The sequence below is a fragment of the Anolis sagrei genome, chromosome 1, assembly GCF_037176765.1.
Source record: "Anolis sagrei isolate rAnoSag1 chromosome 1, rAnoSag1.mat, whole genome shotgun sequence".
Taxonomy (NCBI): Eukaryota; Metazoa; Chordata; class Lepidosauria; order Squamata; family Dactyloidae; genus Anolis; species Anolis sagrei.
Window position 1 is genome coordinate 175,963,043 of NC_090021.1, and position 14,484 is coordinate 175,977,526.

The 14,484-nt window shown below is 42.3% G+C and overlaps 1 pseudogene; it reads right to left on the reverse strand.

The window, feature by feature from the left end:
• Positions 1–4,161: 4,161 nt before the first annotated feature.
• LOC132761959 (NADH dehydrogenase [ubiquinone] 1 beta subcomplex subunit 1 pseudogene) lies at positions 4,162–4,417 on the reverse strand (annotated as a pseudogene).
• Between the last annotated feature and the right edge of the window lie 10,067 nt (positions 4,418–14,484).

Here is a 14,484-nt window from a genome sequence, read left to right on the forward strand (position 1 = left end):
ATAGATGAAAGAAAGAATTCTAGCAGTGGATGAATGACAAGAAAATGTAATGCCTACCATGGCCACTGGAGTGTACCCAATCTCTACTGGAAATGAGAGCCAGATAGAAGACAGGAAGAATAGGATGGTTTTCTTACCTTATTCCACACAGCTCTCCCATCCTTCCATTTCTTCTTTAGCTTTCAAGATTGCGCTAACTACTTTGTTAAAAACAAAACAAAAAAGTGGCACAACTTCATACAAAATAAAAATGGGAATGGAAAGAAGTCTGAACACATCTCCCTCTACGTCCCACCCGGGAGTTTGAGATCATCTGGGGAGGCCCTGCTCTCGACCCCACCACTATCACAAGTGGGGTTGGTGGGGACGAGGAGCAGGGCCTTCTCAGTGGTGGCCCCTCACCTGTGGAACTCACTCCCGGGGGAAATCAAGGCATCAACATCCCTCCTCTCCTTCAGGAGGAAATTGAAACATGGTTGTGGGACCAGGCCTTCGGGCAATCTGACAACTAGATAAGGACAATCAGACGACTGGACTGACAGGACTGACAAAGTGGAATTGGAATTTGGACTATGAGATGGCGAACGCTGAGCGTTAATTAGATGAAACTGGTTTTATTGGGTTTATTGGGTTTATTGTTGTAATGCAGAAACTGAGTGTTAATTGTTGAATTGCTGCTATATTGTTTTATTCTATTGTTATGCTGATGCCGGCATCGAATTGTGCCTTTGTAAGCTGCCCTGAGTCCCCTCCGGGGTGAGAAGGGCGGGGTAGAAGTAACCGCAATAAATAATAAATAAATAAATACTGTCTCAGGGTCTTTCCAGACAGGTCCTCTATCCCAGGATCTGATCCCGGGTTTTCTGTTTATCTCAGATTATCTGGCAATGCAGACTCACATAATCCACTTTAAAGCAGAAAACCTGGGAACATATCCTGGGATAGAGAGCCTGTCTCAAAGGAAGGTCATGGTAGACCCCCTCAGAACGACTCTTTCCAAGGTTGTTCCCTCCGATGTGTTTACTGTAGGGTCAACAAAACTCGAAAATGATATGAAGACATAAACAACAGTGTCGACACCTATGTAAATGCCCTTGATTTTATGAGCCTATGCGAGTTGGAACTAATACCTAAATTTAGGTTGCCGAAAATTATGATAGCAAACAACCGGAGAGCTTCTTACCTCAATGGAGAATTAAAAAATATTTCTGATCATGTTTTTTAAGACATATGTTTGAATCAAATACAATTCTAAGTATAACAAAAACAGAAAGTGCACTGCTGTTAACTGTTTTAGTTTGACGTACTGTCGAAGGCTTTCATGGCTGGAATCACTGGGTTGTTGTAGGTTTTTCGGGCTGTATGGCCATGTTCTGGAAGCATTTTCTCCTGACATTTTGCTGCATCTATGGCAGGCATCCTCGGATTTTGTGAGGTCTGTCTATGACCTCACAACTTCTGAATGCTTCTGGAATGCTTCTGGAACACGGCCATACAGCCCGAAAAACCTACAACAACCCAGTGTTTCAGATTGCCTATGTTGAAGAGAAGGCACTTAGTAGCCAAGCTGCAGAATTATAGCATCTTGAAATGACTAACAGCCATGTCTCAATGCTATAGAATCTTGCGATTTGTAGTTTTGTCAGCTATGTAGAGCTCTAGTACCACAGCAAACTACAAATCCCAGGATTCTATATCATTTATCCATGGTAGTTAAAGTGTTATAAAAGTGTTATAATTCTACATCTTGGCTATACTAATCTATTCTAACTTCATCTTTGAACAGAATCCCTCATGGGATAGACTTCGTGACCAACCCTTGTATTTCTTGCACCATTTAATAATTAAATTTCAAAGCTGAATTGATTAGATGTGTAACACACAGGAAAAAAATCACTTTTATTTGTATGACTTTGTTTATTTTATAATGAGCTGATGCATCACAGTGGAAAAGCAATAACAAGAATAATATGTTTGGTTGAAGGCTTTCATGGCCGGAATCACTGGGTTGTTATAGGTTTTTTCGGGCTATATGGCTATGTTCTAGAGGCATTCTCTCCTGACGTTTCGCCTGCATCTATGGCAAGCATCCTCACTACCTCTGAGGATGTTTGCCAAAGATGCAGGTGAAACATCAGGAGAGAATGACTCTAGAACATGGCCATATAGCCTGAAAAAACCTACAACAGCCCACAAGAATAATCTGTTTATTCAACTATCAACAAATTTCATGCCTGGCTGATCACAATGGTGTGAGAAAAATGTGTCATGGGGGTTACATGAGTCCCCTTATACCCATTTGGCAGCTGCTGAATCCAGCTCAAAACACCCCTTAAATTGCTCAAGTTATTTTAAAAGAGACATTCCCAGATGGACCCAGACTCTCAAAACTGCAAAATACGGCAGCTTTGTTCCCTTAGTACACGTACAACCAACACAAATGTGAAAAGGGCAAACATGAAAATAGAAATGTTGTCACTCCTGATGTCAGTTTGGTGTCGCGGTGCCCCTGGCCCCAAGCAGAATTGATTATTAATAATCAGATTACCTGTCTTGGGTGTCAGATGACGTGCATGTCACCCCTTTATTGTAAAAAGATGGTGAAATGTATTTGAAGCAATCTGATCACCAAAGTCTAATATTTTGTTTCAATAGTGACACAACTGAACCAAAATGATATCACTTCATTCATGCCTAACTTTCAAAAGGAAGAAGTCCAATGTCAATATTTGGACAAGATACACTGATATGAATCCAGAGTTGTCTTACTTGACTAGAAAGGCACTTGTCCACCTACTACGTTCCTTTGATTTCAGTATCCTAGACTTGCAAATCTAGAATGTTCCTTACACCCCGGAACCAATCTGGGTGTGAGAGCCATGGGCTGTTGTAGGATGAAAGAGCCAAGAAGCTACTTCCTATGGGGAAACTTCTGTTCATCCACCTCTGGACCTGATCCATTGAGATTTGGATCCTGACATCATGATTCCAGGATTTAAACATTACTTCAAATGATAATATTTCCACAGAATAAGATCAAACCATTTTCTGGTGAAGAAATGTCACATGTGTTGTTGGTCTAGACACGGTAAATAAAAATGGGTCCATCCTGAGCTGTAATTGCTTGTGTGAATGTAAATTGGGTTTTTATCTTTTTGTTTATGTTGTTTTGCATCTTTATATGGCATTGAATGTTTACCTGTCTATATGTTGCTATCTGCCCTGAGTCCCCTGAGGAAGATAGGGCGGGATAGAAAGAAAGTCACATTTACTTATTATTTATTTATTTACTATATTTGCATACCACTCTTCTCAGCCCTCAGAGCGGTTAACAAAGCAAATCCAATACTTAAACATGATAAAAACAGTTAAAATCAAGTTAAAAGAATAACATTATAACAATCAATAAACATCATAACATCTCATCTCGTCTCATAGTTAAAATCAAGATCATTCATTCACAGTTCATTTCTGTACTGGTTTGTGGGGGCACTGCCTGCCAGTCAGTTCTGAAAGCATGGCTGTACCAATGTTTTTCTGAATATGCTGAATGAACAAATACATTGGTTTACACTCATTCATCTTCTTGAGTGAAGGGCTACCTAAGCAGTTGGCCCTTCACTACAGCAAATCACAGCATTTAACAATGACACATGGTGACCTCAGCTGGAGCGCCATGGAAACTGATGACACCGGAAAGACAGTTAAAAAAATATCAGTTGATGGTTGCCATCGAGTGTATTGGTTGCCTTCGAGTGTATCGAGTGTTGGAGTGTATTTCCCATTGAGGAAAAGCGAATATTCTGAGGATAGGAGATATAGAGTTTCATCCTTTTAAGTGGTAAGCTCTATCCTGTCTTAGTTTGTGAAATGATTCTAGAGTCAGAAAAAGACACAGGAAAACAAACACCCAAATTGGGTATATATCTATCTGACATTAGTTCTGGTTCATTCTTTTTTTTCCTTTTTTTTAAGGCTGGTTGTCATTTTCTTTTTATTTAAAGGTGGAAAAAAGATCTCATGTGTATGTCCCCAGAGAAGAAATTCCAGAAATGCAAACTTTAGAATTTTACTCTAAAGAAAAATAAATGCAATGACATCCATTCATAATTGGGAAAAAAATGTTATGTGTTTCTTCTTAAAAGTAATTTCTTAAGCTCCTGCTAAAGTCATGAATTGAATAGATGGCCTGGGACTAACAATTTTTGTTTCACTCAATGACACAATCATCTCATTTGAAACATTATCTCCATGTGACGACTTCTCCAGGTTTCAATTCCCTGTGATATAATTTGCTTTTGTTTCTGAAGAAGCTCATCATTTCTCCTGTCAAAGTGACATCCCACCACAAATCCAATCGGAAACAACGTCAGGGCCCAGTGATCTCGCACAAGACAAGCTGGAGGATATTCAGCATAGTTACTCTCCTTCAGGCCTTCTTTTCCTCTTTGGTTCATCCTTGGGTGGGAGACACTAAATTATCAATCCCATGTGCTGTAGGCTATATTTCAGAAGATGCAATTGGCAACGGATCGCTGCCTTGTCATGGCGCTGGAGCTTGAGCACCTCAATGATGCCACGAGCAAAACCGTGAAGGGCCACCCAAGACGGGTCGGTCATGGCAGAGAGGCAATGGCAAACCACCAAGAAAACTAAATGGACCAGCACAACCAGAGATATGTCAGTATGCTATGGGAAGATGGGGCTCCCAGGTCGGAAGATGGCCAAAATGCTACCGGGGAGGAGCAGAGAGTGGGGTAAAAAAGTCTTCAAACTTTTCTGCTTAGACCTTGGAAGTGGAAATGCAACGTTGGCAGATTAAATAAAAACTAATTTGTTGGTCCTTCACAACATCTAAAACAGCTGCTTGAGATCCCTACCTGTGCCTAAGAGCAGGACCATTGAAGTCCTTCTCTCAACATCTGCTAGGGAGAGTCTGCAATGAGCAGAGTGTTGGACTAGATGACCCTAGAACTTCCTTCTAACTCTTAGATTCTATAGTTCTGTAACTCTATGGACCTCTTCACATGCGGGTTTTAATGGCCCCTTTCCCCTCTTTGGGATGGGGAAGGGGGCAATGTGCGTTGCTGTCCTCTGATGAGGACAGGGTGCCAACGTGCCTTGTCCCATCCCCACCATATGATGGGGAAAGGAGAGAGGGCACGCTGGGCACCTGCTGGTGAAACGGCATGGTGTGTGAAGAGGTCCTATGACTCCTTCTCCAAAGACACCAACTCTCTTTGTGTGGGAAATAGGAGTCCGAGAGTATGTGTGAGAGAGACAAAGAGCATTTGCAAAATTTATTGAGTTACTGAACTTTGGTTTGCTTTGTTAAAAGGAAAATAAAGGAAGGGGAATATTTTTTTGAAATTTTCCATAAATCTGAAATACTACCAATGAATGCTGCATGATTCAATGGGACGTATCATAGAATCATAGAATCAAAGAGTTGGAAGAGACTTCATGGGCCATCCAGTCCAACCCCCTGCCAAGAAGCAGGAATATTGCATTCAAATCACCCCTGACAGATGGCCATCCAGCTTCTGTTTAAAAGCTTCCAAAGAAGGAGCCTCCACCACACTCCGGGGCAGAGAGTTCCACTGTTGAATGTATGTGTGGATATATGTTTGAAGCAGGCATGGGGGGGATGTATGTGCAGCTGAAGATGGAGAATATTGCTTCCAACTCTTTCTCAGTCTGAGCCAAACCAGACCTTAAGCCCCCCCCCCCCCCCCATTCCCAGTGCTCCGTATTGCCTCAGCTGGTGCCATAAAAACGTTATCTCCCCTTTCACCTCTCTGCGTATGCTCTTCAGCAGTCTGGTATATAAGATAAGAAGCTTGGCAAAACACATTATGGTAGAAGCATTCATATTTCTACTGATGCTGAGGTGATGAAAGGTGTTTCACACATTAATGCTCACCTGCACAATTGTAAGACAGACTGTGCTGAATTAATCTGAGATGACTTCTTCTTACATACATAGTTCTAATTAGGAATAATTGCCCATGTATATTTTGTGTCTGCACCTCCGTCACAAGCATGGTTGGTGGGGAGAAGAGAGAGGGCCTTCTCGGTGGTAGCCCCCCTCCTCTGAAACGCCCTTCCAAAGGAAATAAGACAGGCCCCATCCCTCCCCTCCTTTTGTAAGAGCTTGAAGACCTGGTGGTTGTCAGAGTTTTCTATTATTTAGATCATTTCTTAAGTGAAAAATGGGTAAGTGATTGTAAGAATCATGTCCAGTCATTGTATGACCAGCAACAGTCAAGCCACCTGTGAGAGCTTAGCTACTACAAATTAAGAGACTGAGAATGTAGAAAGTAGAGAAGAAGTGGAGAATGCTGATGGTGATGATGAGATGAGAGACTCTCATGAGAGCTAGAAGAAGAGGAATAGATTCCTGTAAAAGCTCAAGGAAAGTTTGCTAGAATATTGGGATCCATGGATTGAAACTGTTATTTGTGACTATTGCATAAACATTTACTTTATTGGAAGAAAGTTTGTCTTCTGTGGATTGTATTATTTTTCTCAACCGGGCGCAGCTTCCAAGAAGGGGGTTTGAATGTTCGAAAAACAACCCCAACTATAAAGTAGCAACACCGTAGCTGCAACAGTGGTTTCCACAAGACTTTGAAAATGACCAGTTCTAACTTAGTCTTACACATTGTCGAATACGGCCTTCTTCTTCCTACCAATTCCCCAGATCACTTCCTCTAATCGGCCCCGGAATGAACAGCCACAGACCCGTAACTAATATTATTGTTGCTTGCACAAATCTTGGCCCGGCCTTTTAAATTTTTAAATTGCCTTGAACAGGCAGGATTATTTTTAATTTATGTCTGTTATGGCGATAATTTTTATGCTTATGTTGTTTTGTTAATCTTATGGTTATGTTGTTTTACTTTGCATGTTTTGTGATGTTACCTGGGAACTGCTCTGAGACCCCTCGGCAAGACTCAGAGTGGTTATATAAATAAAATTATTATTATTATTATTATTATTATTATTATTATTTAATATGGGCGGGCTCATATAAGGGACGAGTGGCTGGCGTTCTATGAGTGACCAATGCCAGCCACAACAGGGAGGATTTTGCTGCCTACCTTGTGTAATCTCTCCCCCCACACCACCACCACCACCACCACCACCATTTGAAACTCATACGTCACCTATAGAAGTACACACATCACTGGCATGACCATTTAGTGGTTGGTGGAGAGAACTTGGTAGTGATGAAATCTCCAGCTCTTTCTCTATAGCTGGCTATGCAGTGAGAAAGGCATCCCCTGGGGTCCTCTAGAGGTCCTGAGGATGGTGTTGTTTTGCATCTAGCTGCCAGGACATAGTTCCCTTTCCTTACACTCCACTGGCCACTAAATTGCAGGGTTGTTGGTGAGAGGGGGGAGTAGGCAATAACTGGGTCAAAGAATAGTAGAATAATTGAGTTGGAAGAGACTACATGGGCCATCAAATCCAAACCCCTGCCATTCAGGCAAAACACAATGAAAGTTCCCCTAAGAGAATGGATATCCAGCCTCTGATTAAAAGTTTCCAAGGAAAGAGCTTCCACTACACTCTGAGGCAGAGAGTTCCACTGCTGAACAGCTCTTCTTATGGTCAGGAAGTTCTTCCTCGTGAGCATGTAGAACCTCCTTCCCTGTCATTTCAGCCCATTGTTCTGAGTCCTAGTTTCGAGGGCAGCAGGAAATAAGCCTGCACCCTCTTCCTTATGACATCCTTTCACATCTTTATACCTGCCTATCGTGTCGCCTCTCAACCTCTTTTCTGCAGGCTAAATATGCCCAGTTCTTTAAGACGCTCCTCATAGGGCATGGTCTCTAGATCTTTAATCATTTGAGTTGCCCTCCTTTGAACACCTTCCAGCTTATTAATATCACTTTTGAACTGTGGTGCCCAGAATTGGACACACTACTCTAGGTGAAATCTGACCAAAGCCAAATAGAGGGACACCATGTCTTCCCTCAATCTAGATACTATACAGGGACTGTGGAAGTCATCCAGTTCTTATTTAGGGTATTTTCTACTGTGAGAGGGGAATTGAGGCAAGGACCCTGCTTCTGCATGTCATAATGTATGTCACTCACAAAAGGGAATGGAAATGTCAATCAGGTACTTCCTGATTCACAAGGGAACAGATCCCTGTTGATCACGGCAGGCATGGTTGCGTTGGGCTAATATGTAACAACACAACTAAAGTCATCTTCTAGGTTCACAGCTGATCATGAATGCTTCATTTCTTTACATGAATCTGTGCAGACTTTCAGGTTTGCTCAGGCCCAGCATCTCCACAGGCACATTTCACATGGACAAGAGGAAGGCCCTTCTGAGTGGTCTCTCCCAGACTATGGAAATCCACTCCAGTGGCAGGGAAAGGCTCTTTTATTCGGGCTGGCTTTTGCCAGTTCACTGACTGCTGAAGAAAGTGGTGCATTCATTAGCCAATGTATTAAATTTGGCTAGATTTTTATATTTTGTTTATCTACATTTTGTTACAAGTTTTTGGGAGCATCTCTGGTGATCAATGTGTAAAGTGATGCATGAAGGGTGCTTGCTTTGTGAGAGCCCATTGCCTCAGCCTTATCTTCTCATTCCCTGGGCAGCCCTGCTTGGTCCTATATAAGCTTATAGGTTTTTTAAAAACAAATTAGTGAAAATAACAAGGGATGCTGATGCAGGGCTGACATATTTCCCTATATTTTGTTACAGATGGCTCGCAAGCCCAGCAAAACACCAAGCCTCCTAGAGGAATTCAATATTAAAGAAAATTTCAACGCCATCGATCTGCTGGTTCTGTAAGTTTATACACTTTTCGTAACCCTTGTATGTGTATGTGTTGTTGTAGTAGTTATAGAGGATGTATTCCCTTCTATGACTTCCCCCTTCTTTTCTAGATGAGCAGCAAATCATAAATAATTTGAACTGCACCCAAGAATTGCATTCCCTTCATCAGTACAGGAGGTTTCTGCACACCCAATTTTTTAGAATAGCGTGAACAGTACCATAGTTTGATTATGTTTATTTTATTTCTTGAGATATGTCCGAGTGTGGTGTAGTGGTTGGAGTACTTGGGAGTTGTAATCCCTGCTGGCTCATGAAACACACTAGGTGAACCTTGCATAGTGACTGTGTTTCAGACTGACTCACCTCACTGTTTTTTAAGGGTAACATCAAGAGGAAAACACACAAAAATCATATTGAACATGTGGTTGCTCCATTTCACAGCAGGGTTTGCAGCCGTCTTAATTTTGTTACACATATCCTGAAAAGCAAGACAATTCATCAAATGTCATCAGTGTAGTAGAGCAGAGTTTCTCAAACTGTTCTCCTCCAGATGTTTTGAACTTCAGATCCCACAATTCTTAACAGCAGGACTATTTTAATAAGAAGCACTTAAAATACACACTCACATGTTCTCCTCTCCAGCAGAGACCATGCTTTCTTCCAGTGGCAGCATGTTAGCATCTGTGTTGGATATACACTGCCAAATAATGGCCTTTGAATTGCATTATATGGTCAGTGTAGTACAGTGGTACCCAACCTGTGGGCCCCAGCCCATAGGTGGGCCGTGAGACCTAAAATAAAGTCCGTGAGAGGGACAGAAGGAAGGAAGGAAGGAGACGCCAGCACATTGCCCTCGCCCATGCTTTCTCGGATGGCAGATAAGACTCACCTGGTGACACGCACGAGGGGGGGAGAGAGAAGCTGAGGGAGAGAATTGCCCCATGGTTGGCATGGAGACACATCACTAAAGAGCATGGATCCGGTGGGTCAGTCCGCGCATGGGGAAGAGGGCAGGCTGTCATTGGTTGGCAAGGCGATGTCTTGGCTTGATGTTTGGGTCCAGGGTCTGCTTGTCAGGTGCCTCTCCCTTTTGCCATGGCTCTGAAGCATCCCAAGAGCAGAGGTGGTGGGGGGACCCCTACAACCCCAGGGACTGGCTCGACAAACTGGAAAGCTGGACTGGTGGCTGCCTGCTTGGAAGAGGTGCATTGAGGCTGCCTGCTTGGAAGAGGTGCATCGAGGTTTATTTTCTATAGGAACGGTCATTAGGTCCATTGGAAATCCAGGCCTTCCACTGTTGAAAGGTGAATGAACTGCAGGCCTTGCTCAGGCACAGGTACAAGCAGGCTTCATGTCGCTCAGTCCACCTCCTCCCTTTTCCTTTTTGACTGGAAGGAGGGCTTCCTCTGATGCTCTTTTCTGCTCTCTTTTCCTTTTCCAACCTAGCAAGACCTTCCACATAGCCTATAATTCACAGTATCTGCTTTGAACTGGATTATCTGAGTCCACACTGTCATATAACTCAGTTCAAAGTAGATAAGTTATTATTATTATTATTATTATTATTATCTCTCATTCCAAACACAAGAGTGGTAATGGGAATGAGCCCTTTGCAAAACCCCGCTGAGTCCCCCAAAGTTGTTGTTGTTGTTGTTGTTGTTGTTGTTGTTGTTATAACTGTTAAGGACAGTTTCTTTGGTCTTGCTCTCTGCTTTTTGTATTTTTTTTCAACCTCGGCCCCCTCCCCTTTCTTTTTTACATGAGCATTAACAAAATCCATAGATAATAACACAAAAAAATTATAGGTGTCTTCATTTTTAGGCCTGTTCCTGGGGTTATTTGGTTTACTAATTCAGAAAATTGCATTGGATAGACCACATTAGCTCTAGATGATTAAATATGGTTTTCTGTGAGCGAGCAGATGGCCACTTCTTGATGGCATATGTTCTGTATCAGAAACTAGAACTGATGTGCTCTATCCAATATAATTTTCTGAATCAGCATCACAAATAACCAAACTAAATCTAAAGTTGACCAAAAACTGATTTGTAACCCTTTTGGTGCTAATGGTGAAGAGTGGTCAAGTGGTCCCTGGTCAAAAACAGGTTGGAAACCTGTTATAGTTTGAACTGCATTGAATTACATTATATGGGTCCACACTGCAGTGCCTATATAATGCAGTTCAAACTGCATTATTTGATGACATAGATCCAAGTTTAGTCAGTGGAGGTACTAGTGCAGTGGTTTTCAACCTGTGGGTCCCCAGGTGTTTTGGCCAATATTACCCATATTGGGGTGTGAGGGTGCGTGGCGTGGTGTGGGTGGGTGGAAGGAAGGAACAGCATGGAGGAAACAAAGCACCAGCGTTGTAGCAGGTCTCTCTGGCCTGGCCTCTGTGTTGTACATTGCCTCAATAATCTAGATCTCCCATCAATTCAAGCCACTCTTTGAACACAAACTATCCTTCCTAAAGGTGTGAAATCAACTTCCAAAACCACAAAGGCCTCTCTCTGCTGTTTGTTTCCTTTGTTTGCCTTGCATTGCCAGAAAAGACACTACAAATCCCATATAGTCAAAATATTCTCCTAAAGGTGTGAAATCAACTTTAACGAAGCAATTCAGAAATTTCAAAACATTCGGAAAGTTTCTAAATTTTTTAAAGAAAAATTCGGAATTCAATTCTGAATCGAACCACCAGCGCCCCCTACATCCGAAACGGGTTTTGAGCCATTTTTTTTGGCTCAACCAAGCCAAACAATTATAGCACTAAATTCCTACTTTTACTTCCATGATAATATTTGGTGGAACCCCAGGATCTGCAGTTGAGGGTAGGATGCTTAGTGCTCTCTGTCAAGAGATATAGCATCTCACCAAACTAAAATACTCAGATTTCCATTGGATGGATCCATGCCAGGTAAAATTAAATCATAGCACTACAATCGCGTAGTGAAAAAGAATCCTAAACTCAGACGATACCACTAGGCCAGTGTTTCTCAACCTGGGGGTAGGGACCCCTGAGGGGGTGTCAGAGGGGTCACTGAAGAGCATCAGAAAACATAGTATTTTCTGTTGGTCATGGGGGGTTCTGTGTGGGAAGTTTGGCCCAATTCTATCTTTGGTGGGGTTCAGAATGCTCTTTGATTGTGGGTGAACTGGAAATCCCAGCAACTACAACTTCCAAATGTCAAGGTCTATTTTCCCCAAACTCCACCAGGGTTCATATTTGGGCATGTTGAGTATCCGTGCCAAGTTTGGTCCAGATCCATCATTCTTTGAGTCCACAGTGCTCTCTAGATGTAGGTGAACTACAACTCCCAAACTCAAGGTCAATGCCCACCAAACCCTTCCAGTATGTTCTGTTGGACGTGGGAGTTCTGTGTGCCAAGTGTGGTTCAATTCCATCATTAGTGGAGTTCAGAATGCTCTTTGATTGTAGGTGAACTATAAATCCCAGCAACTACAACTCCCAAATGACGAAATCAACCCTCCCCCAACCCCACCAGCATTCAAATGTCGGTGTATTAGATATTTGTGCCAAATTTGGTCCAGTGAATGAAAATACATCCTGTATATCAGATATTTACATTACGATTCATAACAGAAGCAAAATTACAGCTATGAAGTAGCATCGAAAATATTGTTGTGGTTGGGGTCAGCACAACATGAGGAAATGTATTAAGGGGTCACGGCATCAGGAAGGTTGAGAACCACTGCACTAGGCGCAGTGTTCTTTCTATCTTTGGGAGTCTCAAAACAAACGAGAAACCATCCAGTTCTTTGTAGTGCATTGGGTCACAATTCCTTAGAAACACAAGGTACTTTTCAAACCGTTATTTCCCCAGGGTTTGTACTGCATTAAGCTTCAGCAATTGTCACCTCAAAAGTACCACTAGACATAACTACCCTTTCAGGCTTGAGAAAGCTACACAAATTGGATCACAGTGCTTTGTCATGTGAATGTTTACATCAACAGGTTACTAATAAATGATACTATCCAATCAACTTTTTGTCCAGTTTTCTGGGTTTTCCACATTTAAAACCGGTTAAAACCGCAGGGCTATTGCTAGCTTTATCAGGAAGCAGCTGGAGGATTTCTGTGTTGTTATAGTATCTTCTTTTGTTCTTTTGTAGCGATGAAAACCTTGAATTGCCAGCAAGAAGGAGGAGGTTTGAGAGGCGGCTGGTAAGTAGAATTGCCCATTTTTATCTCCTTGGTCAGTTAAGAAATTCCTCTCTTGTAAGGCATTGGTGGAAATGAAAAACTTGGAAATTGTAGGTCTGTGTTTGCAGGCAGTTGAGATCAGTTACTACTATTCTAGATATGGCAGATGAGTTACCAATGTATGCTGGGAAAGAAAATCTAATTGGAATAATGTATTGTCGAAGGCTTTCATGGCCGAAATCACTGGGTTGTTGTAGGTTTTTTCAGGCTACGTGGCCATGGTCTAGAGGCATTCTCTCCTGACGTTTTGCCTGCATCTATGGCAAGCATCCTCAGAGGTAGTGAGGTCACCTCACTACCTCTGAGGATGCTTGCCATAGATGCAGGCGAAACATCAGGAGAGAATGCCTCTAGACCATGGCCATATAGCCCGAAAAAACCTACAACAACCCACTAATTGGAATATTTGCCGAGAGGCAGTGAACTAATGAGAAGTGTGGAAATCAAGAATGGTGAAGAACTTGAGCTACCAGAAGCTATCAAAACAGTCCAGTTTTCATGGAAAGTTTTGCTTTAGATCACATTTTAATCTATGTTTGAATACTGGTTTTGCAGGCTGAACTGTAGGCAAACTCAGGACAGGATCCTCTTGGTGGTTAACAATGGTCTGTCCATGATTGATGCCAATTTAGTACTTTTTTAGGCACGTACAAGGAGGTGTATACAGTACATCCTTAAGCAGTACTTCTCCCAACTCTACAATGGAGAGAACACAGATGCCCATTGACTGCAAGGGCATACCTGGCAGCTAAGAGAAAAGGAGCTTTCTGGACTTCCAGTATAAATAAGCTAGTGAAGGTGTACACTCTGCCAGCTTCCAATAAGATCCCAGCCTTAATTTAACATTTTATTTCATGACTAGCTGTACCCGCCACACGTTGGTGTGACCAACCTTCCCTCCCTCTTTTTCTCCCTCCTTTCTCTCCTTCCTTTACTCCTCCTTCCTTCCTTCCTTCCTTCCCTTATTTCCTTCTGTCTCCCCTTCCTTCCTTCTCTACCTCTTCCCTTTTTCCTTCCTGGCCATGTGTTGTCGTGGCACTTTGTGGAGAAATAGGAAAGAAAGAAAAGAGAAATAACTGGTTTCTAATATATGTGGTTTGATATTGCTTGTGGGTATACAATGTTTTTGATGTTCCATTGTCTGTGGAGATGTAGAGACAGATAGGTATATGGTTTATTATATCTATGTCTGCCTAGCCATCTGTTTGGAGGGCTTTGATGGTGTATTATTGCATGATAGAAGAGGGTTGGAGTAGATGGTCTTTGGGGGCCTCTTCCAGATGTATGTTCTCTATCATGTGTCTATGTATGGGTATGTATATGTGTGTGTGTTTTCAATTCTGTGGCTGGCTGGCCATCTGCCTGGAGGGTTCTGATGGTGTCTTCTTGTATGGTAGAAGAATGTTGGGCTGGATGGCTCTTGGGGTCTCTTCAGATGTGTGATACCTGTCATGGGTGTG